Source organism: Monodelphis domestica, chromosome 6 (assembly GCF_027887165.1).
Source record: "Monodelphis domestica isolate mMonDom1 chromosome 6, mMonDom1.pri, whole genome shotgun sequence".
In the NCBI taxonomy this organism is placed as follows: domain Eukaryota; kingdom Metazoa; phylum Chordata; class Mammalia; order Didelphimorphia; family Didelphidae; genus Monodelphis; species Monodelphis domestica.
The window spans coordinates 5,155,051-5,171,010 of NC_077232.1; the positions used below are offsets into that span (position 1 = coordinate 5,155,051).

The window sequence follows — 15,960 nt, forward strand, 5'->3', positions numbered from 1 at the left end:
AATTGCCAAGCCCGGGACTGCCAGATTCCGAATATTAATATTCTTGCTTTCAATACAGCTCAACCTGGGTAAAACACATGCTTGATGGCTAGACGTGATTAGAGCTCAAACAAAGAGGGCTGACCTAGGAATGAAGAAGACCCACTGGGTATGGACCAAACTGTGGCGAGATCCAGAGGCCAAATGGAAGTGACTTATCTCATCAGGGACAGGAAATCGACATTGAGAGAGAACCATTTAGAGTAAAAGGGTCCATGGCAAGCAGATAGAACTGGGTTTCTTAACCCCCTCCTTGCACAGGGTAACCCAAGCCTTGGCTCTCATGGCCAGTCAGAGCAACTCCAGGAATCACACGATAAATCCAGCAGTCGCAGCTTCGGGAGCCTGCTCAAACCCGAGCAGACCCTCCACTAGGAAAAGCAGTCTCTCAGTAGTCTGGATGGGAAGAAAAAGCCCCAAACCCATTGGGAATGGGCTTCAGAGGGAAACCCTCCAAATCCAGTCCAGAGTCACCAAAGAAGACAAAGCCAAGTACTCGATGCACAAACAGAGGAAAACAGAAAGGAAAATCCGAGACTCAAGTGGTTCCGTCTGCCCACACTGCTCCTGCCTTTCTGGGACCTCTACAGCCCAGCAGCACATTGAGGAGGGGACAAGAAGCAAACACACAAGCACAAACTCTATACAGAATAAGGAGGAAATCATTACCAGAAGGAAGGCACTAGAATTGGGGGGGGCAGGGGGGGTCCTCTAGCTGGGCAGATAGGAAGCCAGAAGTCCTAAGTCAAAGAGAGAAGCCTTCTAGGCATGGGGGATGATCAGAGAAGGTTCAGAGCCAAGTCAAAGAAAAGTGGGAGGGGGCCAGGTTAAAATGGGCTTTAAATGCCAAGCAGAGAGCTTTACATGTGATCCTGCAGGCCCCAGGGAGACAATGGAGCTCACTGAGTAGTTGGGGGAAAGGGGGGCCCCTAAGATGGCACCTTTGTTTTCGGAAAATCACATTGGTATTGGAGTGAGGAGGCTTGAGGCAGGCAGACCCAACATCAGGCTATTGCAATAGTGCAGGGGTGAGGAGGACCTGAGGGTCCACACTCAGGAGGGAGCTAATAAATGGTCCTGCCCTTATTCCAGCCTCAGGCTGCTCCTGGTCCTTCATTATTCCCCTCCTTATAGAATCCTCATCTACTTTTAAGGCTCAGGTCAGCCCCCTGGTCCTCCTCCAATGTTCCTAAAGTCTCTGATCTGCTCCAATACGCCCGCCCCTAGATACAGGATGCACTGATACCTGGGTAGTCAGACAGCAGAGTAGAGAGTGCTGGCCCTAGTCAGGAGTGTTCAAGTTCAAATCCAGACTCAGACACTTACGGGTGACCCTGGGCAAGCCACTTAACAGCAAGCAGCGTGACTCGTGTAAAACAGGGATGAAAATAGCCCTTGCCTCCCAGGGTTGTTGTGAAGCTCAAAGGAGATTTCTGTAAAGTGCTTTGTGAAGCCCAGAGGTGCTAGAGATGCTGGTCATTTATTATCCTTAATCTATGAACATCTTGTATCCTCCCCACATAGTATAAACTGAAGGGCAGATTCCCTTTTAGATCTGTCTCTTCTGGCGACCGCAGAGCCCCTCAAACCTGAGCACCTAATGCTTGCAGAACTGAATCCAGACAGGATTCCCTCCACCTCTCCTCACGGGGTCCCTGGGTCTCTTCCTTGAGGACCCCAAGGTCCTTGTTGGGTTCCGACTCATCCTGTCGCCCCTATTTTCCAGGCCCTCCCTGCTGTAGGCCCACAGGGATGGTCCTTTCGCTTTTCTCCCCAGCACCTGGTCTGGCACTTCTGGGTGGGTGTCAAGGTCCTGTTTTCTGCACCTTCCAGAGCACTAGGATTCACTCAGACCAAGCTAGGAGGTCCCTGACATCTCTCTGGCTATTTCTGCATTGTGATTGAAGCGACAACCATAGATGGGGGTTTGGAAACCAGGAGAAGCCGAGCAGTGTGACAAGAGCCAGGCCTGGGGTATTCTGACCCTCAGGAGGTGAGCGGTGATGTCCTGGACCGACCTACCTCGTGAGAGAGTCTCAGCAGTGGCGCAAGGGGAAGGAAACGTCCTAACAATCACAGCTGTCCAAAAGCGGAACGGGCTTCCTCCAGGCCAGGTCCTCCCTCCAGCAAGCCTGACTCCTCGGTGACTCTGTAAGAGGAGATTCCTGCTCAGACACAAGCTGGACCCAAAGGGGCATCCCACAACTCACGGGCCATTGAGAAGACACAGTCTGCTCAGGGGCGCGGGCCCAGAGGGGACACGGCGCGAACCCTTGCCCTGTCCCAGCCAATGCCAGAGGTGGGGTCCAGTTTCCTGGTGAATGCCCTATCCGGGCCTCCCCCTTCCTCTAAAACCCTCCAGGGCCGTAGACAAGTGGCCTTACTGGGCCCTCCCCGCCTTCTTGGCCTCAGCCCCGACACCAGGAGCCCTCTGGCTGGGGGAGGATGAGCTGACCTTCCCCACAGCACCCCGCTTCTAACTTGGGCTGGCGGGGGCACTTGGACCAGCAGAGGCCCCGGGGTCAGCCTTCCTGACCTTTGCTCTGCTCCTCCCTGAACACGGTCAGAGCCTGCCTTCCTTCCCACACCTGCGCACCTCCCGCACCTCTGACCTGGCCCTGAACGAGGGCTGGGCTTTGCCTTCCTTGGCATGGCCTCCTCCAAGGCCGCCTCCTCAATGGGCACTCTGCTGGGCACCTCTGGACCCACGCCAGCCTGGGGCCGGACGTGGGCAGCCCAGACCCTTGCCAGGTTGGTGTCAAGCGGGAACGGCTCAGGAACCCCAAGGACACTTGATCCACCCCACCCCACCCACCCCGGCGGGGCCAGCCATGCCCGCTACTCCGAGAGGTCTCAATTTCCCCTCTTGCAAAAGGGTGGGGGGGTCGGAGGGGGCGCCTCAGGGAAGGGGAAGTCCCTCCAACTCGGTGCCCCGGCCCCGCCCCCAAGGCAGCCTCGGGACAGGGAGTCAGGGGGCGGGGCCGAGCGCCCCCTCCCCCTACGGAGGGCAGGGCCAGGTCCGGGTCCGAGCGCAGCAGGAGGGCAGCGCAGGCCCCGTCCTCAAGGGCCTACACCGGCCGCGCGGCAGGCCCAGGGAGAGGGGGGGAAGGATAGTAACGTCACTAATGGCCACTAAGTAGGCCGAGGAAAGACTGCCGGGGTCCGAGGCAACCTCCCTCCCGTCAGGAAGGCCTCCCCCTCCCCGAGCTCCCTGCTCCGGGCCCGGCCTGGCCTCCGGGGCGCCTGACTGACGGGGAGGCTCCGGCGGGTCCCGCGCCCTCCCGCCCCCAGCCCGACCCGGCCCGGCCCGGCCCTGCCGCGCGCGCCCCGACCCGCCCGCCCGCTCACCCGGCCCTGCCGCTGGCTGCGCTCAGGCGCGAAGCGCGCTCCCCGACACCATCCGCGAAGCGCCCAAAATGGCGGCGTCCCCAGCCAGCAGGCCCGGAGCTCCCCCCCTTGGCTTCCGCCCGCCCCCGGACGGCATTCGCCCAATCACCTTTCAGGCGCCGCCCCCAGAGTCACGCTCATTGGGGGGAATCTCCCAGCCCTAATTTCTATTGGGTTTCCCGGAGGTTGCAGAAGCCTTCCGTCCATTGGGCGAGAGCGTCCATCAATCAAATACTCAGAGCGCATTCTTTTCCTATGGACTTGACGGATCCGGAAGCTCGGGCTGGAGGGGTCGGAAAACAGCAAATGAGAAGTAGGAAGAAGACTCTCGAGTTCCCCTTCCGCCTTAGCAACAGCGGAGCCCCGAGTTGACAGACAAGTCGATCGCCCAGTCGGTATACACGCTGCTTTTTAAAAATAAATCGAGCTTGGCCAATCCCAGTTTCCAAGCAGGCAGCCAATGAAGACCCGACGATGCGGGCGGAGGCAGGCGGGCGGGCGGGCCTCGAGCGGGGACGCTGGGCCACGATGACGTGATCCGAATGTGTGCAACCACGCGCTATCACTTCCCGGCACGGGGAATTAGCTCAAATGGTAGAGCGCTCGCTTAGCATGCGAGAGGTAGCGGGATCGATGCCCGCATTCTCCAGCCTCGCTTTTGGCGGGGGAACGGAGGGGCCCGAGGCGCGGGGCATTCGACCTCGGTGGTCACCGTTCCCCCTTTTGCCGCGGGCGCCCCTTAAATACACAACCGTCATAATGGGGGCTCGCGCGCTCTCATTTTACCCTAGGGGAGATGGAAGTCGAGAAAAAGCGGATCCCCTCCCGGGTTCCGATCGCGGTCCGAGGCTTCCCGGAGTCCCTCAATGCGCAGGCTCGACTCTGCCCCGCGGTGGGGGGTGGGGAGTGGGTGCCAAGTTCGAATGCTGCCTCGAGCCCTGGGTAGAGGGCTCCATCTGGTAGAGACCAGCCCCGCCAGGGGTCGTGGGGATCGAGGATTGATCCGTCTACAAATCTGCCCAAGTTCCTGCCAGCGCTGAGAATCCCAGGGGAGCCTGAGCCCCCTGGGCTAACCTAGGCGGGGGCAGGGACTGTGGTCACCCCCGTTTTAAAGGTGAGACAGGCAGGGTGAAGTGACTAGCCCAGGGTCACCCAGTTAGGAAGTCTGTTTCAGTGCAGTGGGTGGAGCCAGGGCCCAAAGTCAGGGAGACCCCCCCAAAGATGGGGCCAGACTGAAGCAGCGATATAGACAAACAGACCTGTGGGTGCTGCACCTCCTGGGGTCACCCATCCTACAGCAGCCAGGGCTTTGGGGTGACGGAGAGTTGGGGAAGCCCCGTCCCATCCCTCCTGGGCCCCCCACGGTCCATCGCCCCCATATCAGGGGCGGAACCTTTCCTGGGTCTGTTAGCTGGGGGGGGGGGCAAGACTGGGGGGGCCTCCCTGCAGGGTCCCCCTGAGGCTGACGGCCCCAGAAGGAGCCCCATGTGACCCGGTGAGGCCCCAGGCTCCAGCTCCTCCCAGGACTCTCGATCCCCTCCTCCATCCCCCTTCCTGGGTGCAGGCCGGCCCCTAGCGGGGCGCTGCAGGAGGAAGCGGGCAGAGCCGGAGCCGGGTCTGTCCCAGGAACAAGGCAGCTGCGGAAGAGGATGAGGAGGACCCAGCCTGCCGCGCCCTGTCCTGTCGGCCTGGGAAGCTGGGGGGGGGGGGGGGGGGGGGCGGGGGCGGGCAGGGCCTTCCCTGCCAGAGAAGGGGGGGTGACTGCAGGGGGCCCGAGGAGGCTCCCGCCCACCCTCGGGCCAGCTTCCCGGCCAGCCTGAGCTCCCTGCAGGACTTTGTGAGGGGGGAGGGGGCGGCAACCTTCATAGTGATAACTAGGAATGACACCCTCACTCTCACTCCGCAGCCCCCACTGGCTCCCCTTTGCCTCCTTTTGGTTTTCGTGCTGGGGGCCCCCAGGCCTGGGCCCCGACCCCTGCCCTTCCCCTCACCCCACTCCCGGGCCATCAGACAAAGCCTTCCCTTCTCTCTCCTCTCACTGTTAAGTGACTTGGCCAAGGTCATACAGCCCGTGTGTGGTCGAATTTGAACTCGGATCCCAGGGACTCTTTTCTGCAATGCCCTCCGCTGCTGAGGGCAGCTCCAGGCGGAGGCTGAGTGACCAGCCCTGGCACCGACTGAATGGAGTTAGAGGAGGGCAGCTGCCAGCCCAGGGCAGGGAGAGGGGGCTAGAAGGGAGCCCCCACCGGGGCCAGGCCTCCCCTGCTTGTCGGGGACTCTCCTGATCTCCGCCAGCGGACCAGGGGCCCATCTGCAGGGACTCCAGGTGGCCTGAAGAGGAGGCAGCGAGGACTGCTCCCAGTCACACAGACCATAATAAGCAGGATCTGAACCCGACACCTTCCCCAGGGCTCCCTGAGGTGGCGCTTGTGTCCCGTGGGGAAGCCTTTGGTCCCAGGCAGGGCACCTCAGGGACATCAATAGGAACACCCTGAGCCCTGGAGACTTTTCATCCCAGTAACTGGGACAAGGCCACCAGGGAGTCCTGGGTTCAAATCCTGCTTCAGCTAACCAGCTGCCCACGTAGAGACAAGTTTGTTAACCTGTCAAGCCTCAGACAGCGAGTATGGAAGGAATCGGTCTGGTTTCTGGGCCGGCCTCCACCCCCTCAGCAGGTCCACAGGAAGTTCTGCTCCCCAAAGAACCAGGCAACTGGTCAGGGTCCGTCTACTCTGGATTCGAACCCAGATCTCCGGATGACTCCTGGGCTGAAATCTCTCACCTTGGCTCCGCCTGGCCTCAGAAAGGGGGAGTCTGGAGCAGACAGAGCCTGAGGGGGGATGGAATGGGGACGGGAGCAAAGGCGGAGAGGGCAGGAGGGGAGTCCCGGCTCTCCCCCAGGGCTAAGGGACACCGCTGGCCCTCCTGAGCTTCCTGTGGGCCCCTCCAAGGCCCAGGCCACACCCGAGCCCCTTCCTGGAGGAGGGCCTCCCAAGAAATCTCCGGCCTGGACCAGGGAGGTTTGGCCACTGGATGGCAGCCGCCACCAAGAGCCCAGAGCAGCACCAGGGACTGCCTGGCTGTGGGCGGGACTGCAGGCGGCCATTCTCATCCGCTGGGCAGAGCTGGCTCAGAGTCCAGCCAGCTCCGTTCTAGCCCCGGAGGATCCCGGCACCCAGAACAGGGCCAGGGCTGGCATTGTGAGGGCAGCCGAGGCAAGAACGCCCCACAAGGGACGGGGGCGGCCAGGTGGTGCACTGGACCCGGAGTCAAGAAGCTTCAGCCCATTGGCTGCGTGACCCTGGGCAAGTCCCTGCACCCCGTTTGCCTCAGTTTCCTCATTTGCAGAAGGAAACAGCCAACCACTCCAGTGTCTTTGCCAAGAAAAGCCCAAGTGAGGTGAGAAGAGTAAAGGGGAAGATGCTGTCAGGAAACAATGGCCAGGACGTTTTACAGTTAAAGAAGATTCGGAGGTGGCTGAAGGGCAACAACAGGAAGAGAGGAGGGAGGGAGGGAGGACGCGGGCAGCACTTGGGGAATGAGGAAAGGATTCCAGCAGAAGCTGGTACATGAGCTTCATCCTAAAGGAAAAGTGGGAGTCCGGGGCAGAAGAAAAGGAGGGTGCTTCAGGCATGGGGCACAGCCAGCACAAAGGCTTGGTATGAAGAACAGAGAGGAGGAGGTGATGTCCAAAGAGCTAGGAAAAAGAGTGGGGCAGAAAGGGAAGGGTTTTAGGAGCGGAGCAGAGGAATTTCTTTCCTATCCTAGCAGCAACAAGGCGCCTCTGGAGTTGACCAAGCAGGAACCATGGAAGATCCCACCATCATCAGTGTAGGATAGACTGGAGTGGGAGGAGACGAGAGGCAGAGTAGCAGTCTGAAAGCTGCTGCCCTAATCTGGGGAGAGCTGACGGGGACCTCTCTCCCTCTTGTTCCCACGGGGATTCCAAGTTGCTTTGGCTTCTGTCCAAAAGACCCCCTGGAGGGTCCTCCCTGCAGGAGGGGTCATGCAGAGGCAGGCTCTCTGCTCAGCCAAGCCAAATGCATTGTGGGTAGATGGAGCAAGGATCCAAAGTGTCCACTCTTGGGTCTGCCGAGAGGAAGTGGAAGGTGGCAGAGTGGTCCTGGAGGAGCTGCATCCTGGCTTTCAAATCACCCTGTGACTGAGAGTCAAATTAGACAGGTGTAACCTGCTTTGGCCACAGAGAGCACCATAGAAAGGTGATGGTGATGAAGGTAATGATGGGCATGATGAAAGGGATCTAGGCAGCTCAGGGGATTGAGAGTGTAGCCGAGAGATGGGAGGTCCTGGGTTCAAGAATTCTGGCCTTAAAGGAGAGCCATAACCTGAATCATTGCCTGGGGGGAGAGGGAGGGAGAAAAGCTGAATTCTAAAATGTCGAAAAACAATTGTCAAAAATTATTTCTACATATACGTGAAAAAGAAAAGAAAGAAGGAAATCTGGCCTCAGGTACTCCCTAGCAGGGAGACCCTGGACAAGTCACCTAATCCCCATTGCCTCACACAATTTTCTGCCTTGGAACCAATGCACAGGATTGATTCTAAGAAGGAAGGTAATAAATAAATAATGGTGGTGGTGGTTATGCTAGTGATGATGATGGGGGAGGGGTTTGCCTGATTCCATCTTAGGCTCTCCGATTTTACTCTCTATATACTTTCCTGGTGACCCTGCTCTCTCCCAGTTTTAAAGAGTAGCCACATGGGTACAATCGAATGTAATGGACTTCTCTACTAGCAGCAATGCAATGATCCAGAACATTCCAGAGGAATTTATGAGAAAGATGCTAACCACATCCAGAGGAAGAACTGTGGGAGCAGAAACACAGAAGAAAAACAACTGCTTGATCACATGGGTGGATGGCGATAGGATCCTGGATGTAGACTCTAAATGATCACCTTAATGCAAATATCAATAATATGGAAATAGGTCTGGATTGATGACACATGTCAAACCCGGTGGAATTGCTTGTCGGCTATGGGAAGGGGGGGGGGGGAAGGGAGGGAAAGAACATGAATCATGGAACCATGGGGAAATACTCTAAATTAATTAATTACATAAACATTTTCAATTAAAAAACTAAAAATAAGATAAAAAAAGAATAGTAACAAGCAGATGGCTCCCAAATCCATCTCTCCAGCCGCCGTCTCCTCCTGAGGCTCCGTTTCACCAAGCGCCTACTGCATGTTTCCAGCCAGATGCCCAGAAGAGGTCTCAAGGTTGTCGTGAACTCGGTATCTTCCCCCACCAGCCTGGCCGTGTTCTGAGCTTCTCCGTTTCTGCTTAAGGCCCGGCTCTTCTTTCAAGCTCAAGCCCACATATACAATAAGTCACCGGATCATACTATTCTGCCCTTAGAGCCTCTCCCATGTCCTTTCTCTTCTCTGCCCCAGACACCCCCTAATTCAGCCTGTCAGGACCTCCCCACTGGCCAGTTACAACAGCTTCCTGGCTGGTCTCTCCCTTATCTAATGCATCTTTCCCAAAGCAGCAGAGATGATTTTCCAAAAGAAGAAATAACCCCCACGAGGGTGCCCAATGAACTACAGCAGTCCCCTGTGACGCCCAGGCTTAGAGACTCATTTGTCATTTGAAACTCTTCCTCATTAGACCCCAATTGCCTTTCCAATCTATTGCCCATCATGCCCTTCTCCTGACACTGTGTTTAGCCAAGCTGGTCTCTCTGATCCCCTGCCCCACCATGTGGTAGCCTAATGCCTGCCTTGGCCCTGGCTGGCTCTGCTGCCTGGATCTCACTCTCTTCTCCTGGTCCTCGGAATCTCTGGCTTCCTTCAAGGCACAGAGCAGGCAGCACCTCCTCAGTGAGATCTTTCCTAATCTCTCCAACCATTGGAGTCCCCCCTCCAGGCACCTTGGATTCATTCTGCAGATAACATGGTATAATATTATATTATATAATGGAATTCTAGAAACACCATATTATATAGTCACACACACACACACGCGCACCCCGCCTACTGCAGGCAGCCTATCAGCCTTTTAGGTGCAAAGACCATATTTTCACTTTAGGATCACTTTAATGGGAGGAAAATTTCCCCATTCTACTTCTCCCCCCTTCTTTCGTGTCTCCCCTTTCTCACTCCTTCGCTCCAACATAATTGATTCACACTCATGTTTTCTATGGAGACGCCTTCTAACTCCCCAAAGGATAAAGTTCTAAGGAGTTACAGGTATCATCTTCCCATGAGGGAATGTAAACAATTTAGCTTTATTGAGTTCCTTATGATTACTCTTTCATGTTTACCTTTGTATGCTTCTCAGTCTTGAGTCCTAGTGTCCAATTTTCTATTCAGCTCTGGGCTTTTCGTCAGGAATACCTGTAAGTCCTTTATTTCATTGAATACCCATTTTATTCCCTCTGAAGAATTATACTTAAGTTTTGCTGAGTAAATTATTCTTGGTTGTAAGGTTAGCTCCTTTGCCCTCTGGAATATTATATTCCAAGCCCTCCAATCCTTTAATGTAGAAGCAGCTAAATCTTGTATGTTCCTGACTGTGGCTCCTGTGAAGATTGGATTTAGCTGTCTCCTGATTGTAACAATGAAGATACTTAGCTCTTCCTTTATTGGAAAGATTGAATTGTAATCCACAATCTATTTTTAGATTTTGATCTACAAAAAGGTGGTAACTCAGTATTTAAAGTAGATCTACCCATTTTAACTACAAAAAAGGTATTAAGTAACTACAAAAGGTGAACTAACCAAAAAAGGTGTTAAGCAACCCCAAAAGATATAACCGAAGAAGGTATGAACGAAAGAATGGGCAGACCTGGGGGAAAGTGTCTGATGTGATTGGTAGATGTGAAATTTAGGGAAGGTGACACAAGAGAAAAAGATCTTTAAAAAGAGACCCAGAGGGCAGAAGAGGAGATATTCGATTGAATAATCAATTTGAGGAGATCGAAGAGCTCTCTGACTTGGAGGAGAGACTAGAAGACAGACACCCAGACAGTCACCATTGGTGAGTGAAAGGCTGACTTAGTGACCCCCACCTTTCTGGAGACATAAAGCCTCCAGGAAAGGACCATCATCTTGAGACTCTTTTCCCTGATTTGGGCCTTAGTATTTCTACCTGACTAAGAGGAAGCCAGAGTTTACTCTCTCTCTCCCCTTTTCTCTCTTCCTTAATATCTTCCCTCTATTGTAAATAAACTACCATAAATTCCATTTACTTTAAAGTAATTCATTTTGGGGATTTAGAAATTAAATCCCTGGCAACCACCTAACTAATATATTCAGAGGCCAACCACAATTAAATTCAACACTCCACAATATCTGAATTCTTTATTTTTGGCTGTTCGTGATTTTCTCTCCCTGACCTGGGAATTCTAAAATTTGGCTATAATATTCCCAAGAGTTTTCATTTTTGGATCGCTTTCAAGATGTGAGTGATAGATTTTTTTCAATTTCTACTTAAAATCTGGATCTAAGATACTGGGGCACTTATTCTACCTAATTTTATGAAATATATCTAGCTACCGTTTTCTGATCTTGACATTCAAGTAATATAGTAATTCTTAAATTCTCTCTTCAACCTATTTTCCAAGTCAATTTCCCCCCGATATTTCAGATTTTCTTCTATTTTTATATTCTTTGCTTTATTTTATTGCTTCTTGATGTCTGATAGAGTACATTAGCTTCCATTTGCCCAATTCTGATTTTTAAGAAATTATTTTCTTCATGTAGGTTTTATACCTCTTTTCCCATTTGACTGCTTTTTAAGAAGTCTTTTTTTCCAATGAATTTTTGTACCTCTTTTATCACTTAGTCAATTCTGCTTTTAAGATGTTATTTTCTTCCGTTTATTTTTGTGCCTTTTTACCAAGCTGGTAAGGTTTTTTTTTCATAATTTTCTTGCATTATTCTCATTTTTTTTCTCAATTTTCCTGCTCCTACTCATTTCTTTAACACTTCTACAAATACTTGTTGGGCTTAGGTTCAATTAGCATTTTTCTCTGAGGCATTTTTGTAGCTGTTTTCACATTGTTGTCTTCTGAATTTATTATGTCTTATCTTCTTTGCTACCATAATAGCTTTTTTATGGTCATATTCTTTTTTTGTCATTATTGTTTGCTCAGTTTCCAGCCAATTTTTTTTTCATTGAACTTTATGTTAAAGTTTGACTCTGCTCACTTGGGAGGGGTAAAAAGACACTGTGCCCAAGCTTCAGACTTTTTCTATACTGCTGTTTTCAGAGCTGGTTCTGAAGGTCTGCAAGTTTTCAGAGCATCCAAGGGTGAGATCTGGGGAGAGGAATAGTTACTGCTCAACTCGTCTATGTTCTTATCTTTACAATGCCATCAGAGCTAGCTCTGCTTTCAATTCTTCAAGGGTGGTATGATATAAAGAGACATGTATTTAATACTCTCCTGGCCTGTGCTCTGGTCTGTGAGTAACCTTAAGCAGGTCCCCTGCTCCACTGTGCTACTAGTGCTCCTCCTCACCCTGTGATCAGGACCTCTGACTGCAACCTGGATCTGTGTATGGGCAACACAGTCAGCAAAGGGACCCTTGTAATCTCCTTCTGAGCAGTTGTCCTATGCCCTCTTACCATCTGCACCTGAGAGTTCCAGAAGCCTTGGCTGCTGTTTCAGCTCTGCCCAAGGCCTGTTGTAGTGGTGGCTCCTGCCCTGCCCTGTGCTCCACCTCCACCCCAGTGCACTAGATCCCTTGTGCTGGCCATCCAAGCTGTATCCACTGTGCTACCTAACTGTTCATGTGGTACCTCAGAGTCCTTTTTCATTTGCAGTGAGTTGGAGCATTTGTATACAACTATAGATAGCTTCAATTTCTTCTAAAAACTGTCTGTATTCTCTGACAATTTATCAATTGCAGAAAGACTTGTATTGGTATAAATTTGACCCATTTCTTTATATATTTGAGAAATGAGATCTTTATTAGAAAAACTTGCTGTAAAATTTTTTTCCTATTTTCTGCTTTCCTTCTAATCTTGGCTGCGTTGGTTTTGTTTGTGCAAAACATTTTTAATTTGATGTAATCACTTGTCCATTTTACATCTTGTAATGTTCTTTATCTCCTTTTTGGTCATAATTTCTTCCCTTATTCATAGATCTGACAAGTAAATTATTCTATACTCTCCTAATTTGCTTATGGCATCCCCATATTTTATCTAAATCATGTATCTACTTTGACCTTATCTCACTATATAGTGTGAGGTTTGGTTTATACCTAGTTTCTGCCACACTGCTTTCCAGTTTTCCAAGCAATTGTTGTCAAACAGTGATTTGTCCCCAAATCTTGGATCTTTGGATTTGTCAAAAACCAGATTACAGCAGTCTTTAAAATAGCGAAGAGACTCCTCTGTTTGATATTTGCCATCCCATCATCTGACCTTAATTTACTTTTCAAGGCTGTGGTCCCATTGCTTCTTCATGTATTATCTTCTCCAACCACAGCTGCCCATGCTCTGTGCCTCTCATCTGTGTCCTCTGAAGTGTGCACCACAGGGGGACCATCTGCCATGCTAGAAAACTTCCTTGATTTTTCCTGACATCATGTGCGTGCCAATGGAGCCCCCTGCCTGAGGAGCTGTCATCATTTGCTCTCACTCCATCACCAACCCATCTCGTCTCCTTGTCAAACAGATCTTGGACGCCACCCTTTCCTCCTATTCATCTGTAGCCTTTCTTATTGGTTCTGCATGGCAGGTGCTCATACCCACCAGGACCGTCTCCACTGCCTTCTGGGTGCTGCTCATCTCTAATTCTTCAGAGGCAGGGGGATTCCAGATTTCACGGCCATATAGCAACATGGGCAAAATATTTGTATTCAGAAGATGGGCTTTTGCAGATTGGGGAAGCATGAGGTTAGTAAAAGGGCTTTGCAGTTTTCCAAAGACAATCTAGCCTATCCTCCTCTTTTCCAGTTCTGGCTACTGCTCAATATCTGTCTGTATTGAAAATTGTCCAGATTACACACCCTATTGCATACGCGATCCGTTCAGAGGAATGTTGAAATCTTGGCCTTAGAAACCTTTCATCCACCTGGTCTTTCCCATGTGGATGGTAAGTCCAACCTCCTCTGAGAAATTAGAGATTCATTCAGAGGCTCACGATGCCTTGCGTCCTGATGAAAACAACACAACTTAATTCACACATACATACACAAAATAATTACACTATAACCACAGGGCAGATGATCTTTCTTTGTAAGCAGAAAACCCCCAAAGAGATTATATTGTGATAGACAAGCAGGAGTAAAGCATGGCAGCTGACTTTGTTTTCTCTGTCACCATTTTTTTTAATCATTAAGGTTCAAGATTTCTTTGGTCACCTCCTTGTAAAAGTGGCCTTTCAAAGGCCTCCCCATTGTATCCCTTCCAGTGTGGATCACCTATCTGTGTAGCTTAAACAAAAAACAAATAGGGTCCCTTTTCTTCCCCCAAAGCGCCTCAGGTAGTGTGAAAACAGGGCCCAAGTGCAATGTCCCACTACCCTAACTGGAAAAAAGATTGTTGTCATAACTTCTTGCAGATCTTTTCCATTTCTTTTTTGGTTTGCCCTCTTTCTGCTTTTATGCTTGCACAGAATGCCTTTGCCTAGTAAGTTAACTTGTGAGGCTCTCCTTGGATCAGTTTTACCCTCCATGGACTCTGATGTAGAAGATTCTGCTCATAGTTATCCATCATCCTTTCCCCATAAATTTACAGTCTGAAGCAAACCTGCCACTGGCAGTCATCTCTTTCTGCTTGGCAGATAATGTGAATGTTTGCTGAACAAGACACTCCCTGGGCTCCTTTGGTGGTATTGGTTTCACCTTCAAGATAAAATGGTGATAGCCAGTGTACGTGGCATTCTTATTGCCCCTTGTAAGGGTAGTTTTAGGGTTGGGACTTAGTCTAAATTAATTTGGTTGCCAGAGAAAATCCCAAATAAAATACCCAAGTCAGTTTGGAAATTTATGATTTTAATTAATATAGAAGGAAGGAATTAAGAAGAAGAGAGAAAAGAGGGTATAGGATTTCTCCTGCCTGGCCTGTGCCAGGGGGAGTTCAAAGACCATCACCATGAGGTCTTTGAAGATTTCAAGGCTTTCCTAAGAGGATGGTGTTTGGAAGGTAAAGGAGAAAAGAATCAGCCTAAACTCTGAGAGAGCTCAGTGAAGATGCCTCACCTGAACTAAGCTACTATGCTTCTCCCAATATAGTATCAAGGAAAATTCACCTCCAAATCCGGACAATAGCTGCCACCATGCCAAGATGCCGAAATACTCAGCAAGCTGCCGTCAGAGCCACCTCTCTGCAGAAAAAAATACTGGAGAGAGGAAGTGACATGAAATATATAGACTGTTCCTTGCATCACTTCCTGCATCTCACATGTACCAATGGTAGCTTAAGCTTGACGTAGGACAGCCCAGGGATCTTTCAGTTGTTTCTGATTTGTCATTTGCTAGCACATGTCTGTCACTGGTCATCCTCCTAAATACTGAATCCTTAAGTAGGGGTGTAGACATTCCTGTTTTTGTTAGACTAAGTAGGGAGGAGTAATCTAAAGTTCACACCCTTCCCATTTTTCATTTTCAAGAACTTGCTTCTATAATTCCAGGCTAAATGTGAATTTTACATGACTATTTTCTCATAACTGTTCTCTCTCCTTGTTTGATTTGAAATTATGTTCTTGGCTATAATGAGACAATAGTCTGAGCTGACCCCAGAACAGTTGCTCATTTGGTTTCAAGCAGGAGATTTCTTTTTTACCCCTTACTTACTAAGTCTTGTCTCAGAATCAGTATTGTGTATTGGCTCTAAGGCAGAAGAGCGGTAAGGGCTAGGCCATGGGGGTTAAGTGACTTGCCCAGGGTCACCCAGCTAGGAAGTGTCAGAGGCCACATTTGAACCAAGGTTCTACCCTCTCCAGGCCTGACTCTAGACCCTGAGCCAGCTAGCTGCCTCCAGAAGCAGGAGTTCTCAATGGTTTTTTAGTGTCATTGACTCCTTTGCCTAGCAGTCAGTTGAAGCTTTAACTACTTAAAACACAGAGGATAACAAAGAAACCAAGTATATTGAAATACAATTGTCAAATTCTTTTTAAACTAGCTCACATTTATAAAGTACCTACTGTGTGCCAAGCACTGGGCTAAACACTGAAATTACAATCTCATTTGGTCCTCACAACAATTCTGGGAGATAAGTGCTGCTATTATCCCCATTTTATAGAGGACAGTAAGGCAAGTAGAGGTTAAGTGACTTGACCAGGGTCACACAACTACGGCGGCGTCTGAGGTTGGACCTGAATTCGTCTTCTTGACTCTGGGCATGGCGTTCTGTCTTCTGCACCTGAGCCCAAACTGGGAACTGATGGCTTAGACAGTCATTTTGCTACCACCCTGACCTTAAATGCTGGTGTGGGTACGCACGATGGCATTATTCTTCTCACGATGAAAGATTTCTAGGGCTTTGGAGCTAGGACAAAAGCCACCTCGTGCAGCCCTGTCTCAGCTTCTCCAGGGAGCCCCGGGAGTCGCCCTTCATTGGTA

The 15,960-nt window shown here is 50.6% G+C and overlaps 1 protein-coding gene and 1 non-coding gene across 5 annotated transcripts in view; one reads left to right on the forward strand and one right to left on the reverse strand.

The window, feature by feature from the left end:
- Window positions 1–3,539, reverse strand: part of PPP6R3 (protein phosphatase 6 regulatory subunit 3) — a 101,694-nt gene extending 98,155 nt beyond the window's left edge. For all 4 annotated transcript variants that reach the window (XM_056801185.1, XM_056801184.1, XM_056801183.1 and 1 more), the window contains exons 1-2: window positions 3,388–3,539; window positions 2,062–2,188 (exon numbers count right to left, since the gene is read on the reverse strand). The gene's annotated coding sequence lies outside the window, so the exon portion shown is untranslated. The remainder of the gene's footprint in view (window positions 1–2,061; window positions 2,189–3,387) is intronic.
- Window positions 3,540–4,002: 463 nt separating this feature from the next.
- TRNAA-AGC (transfer RNA alanine (anticodon AGC)) lies at window positions 4,003–4,075 on the forward strand. Its single transcript has one exon. It is a non-coding gene; the product is annotated as a tRNA-Ala (tRNA).
- The last annotated feature ends 11,885 nt before the right edge of the window (window positions 4,076–15,960 follow it).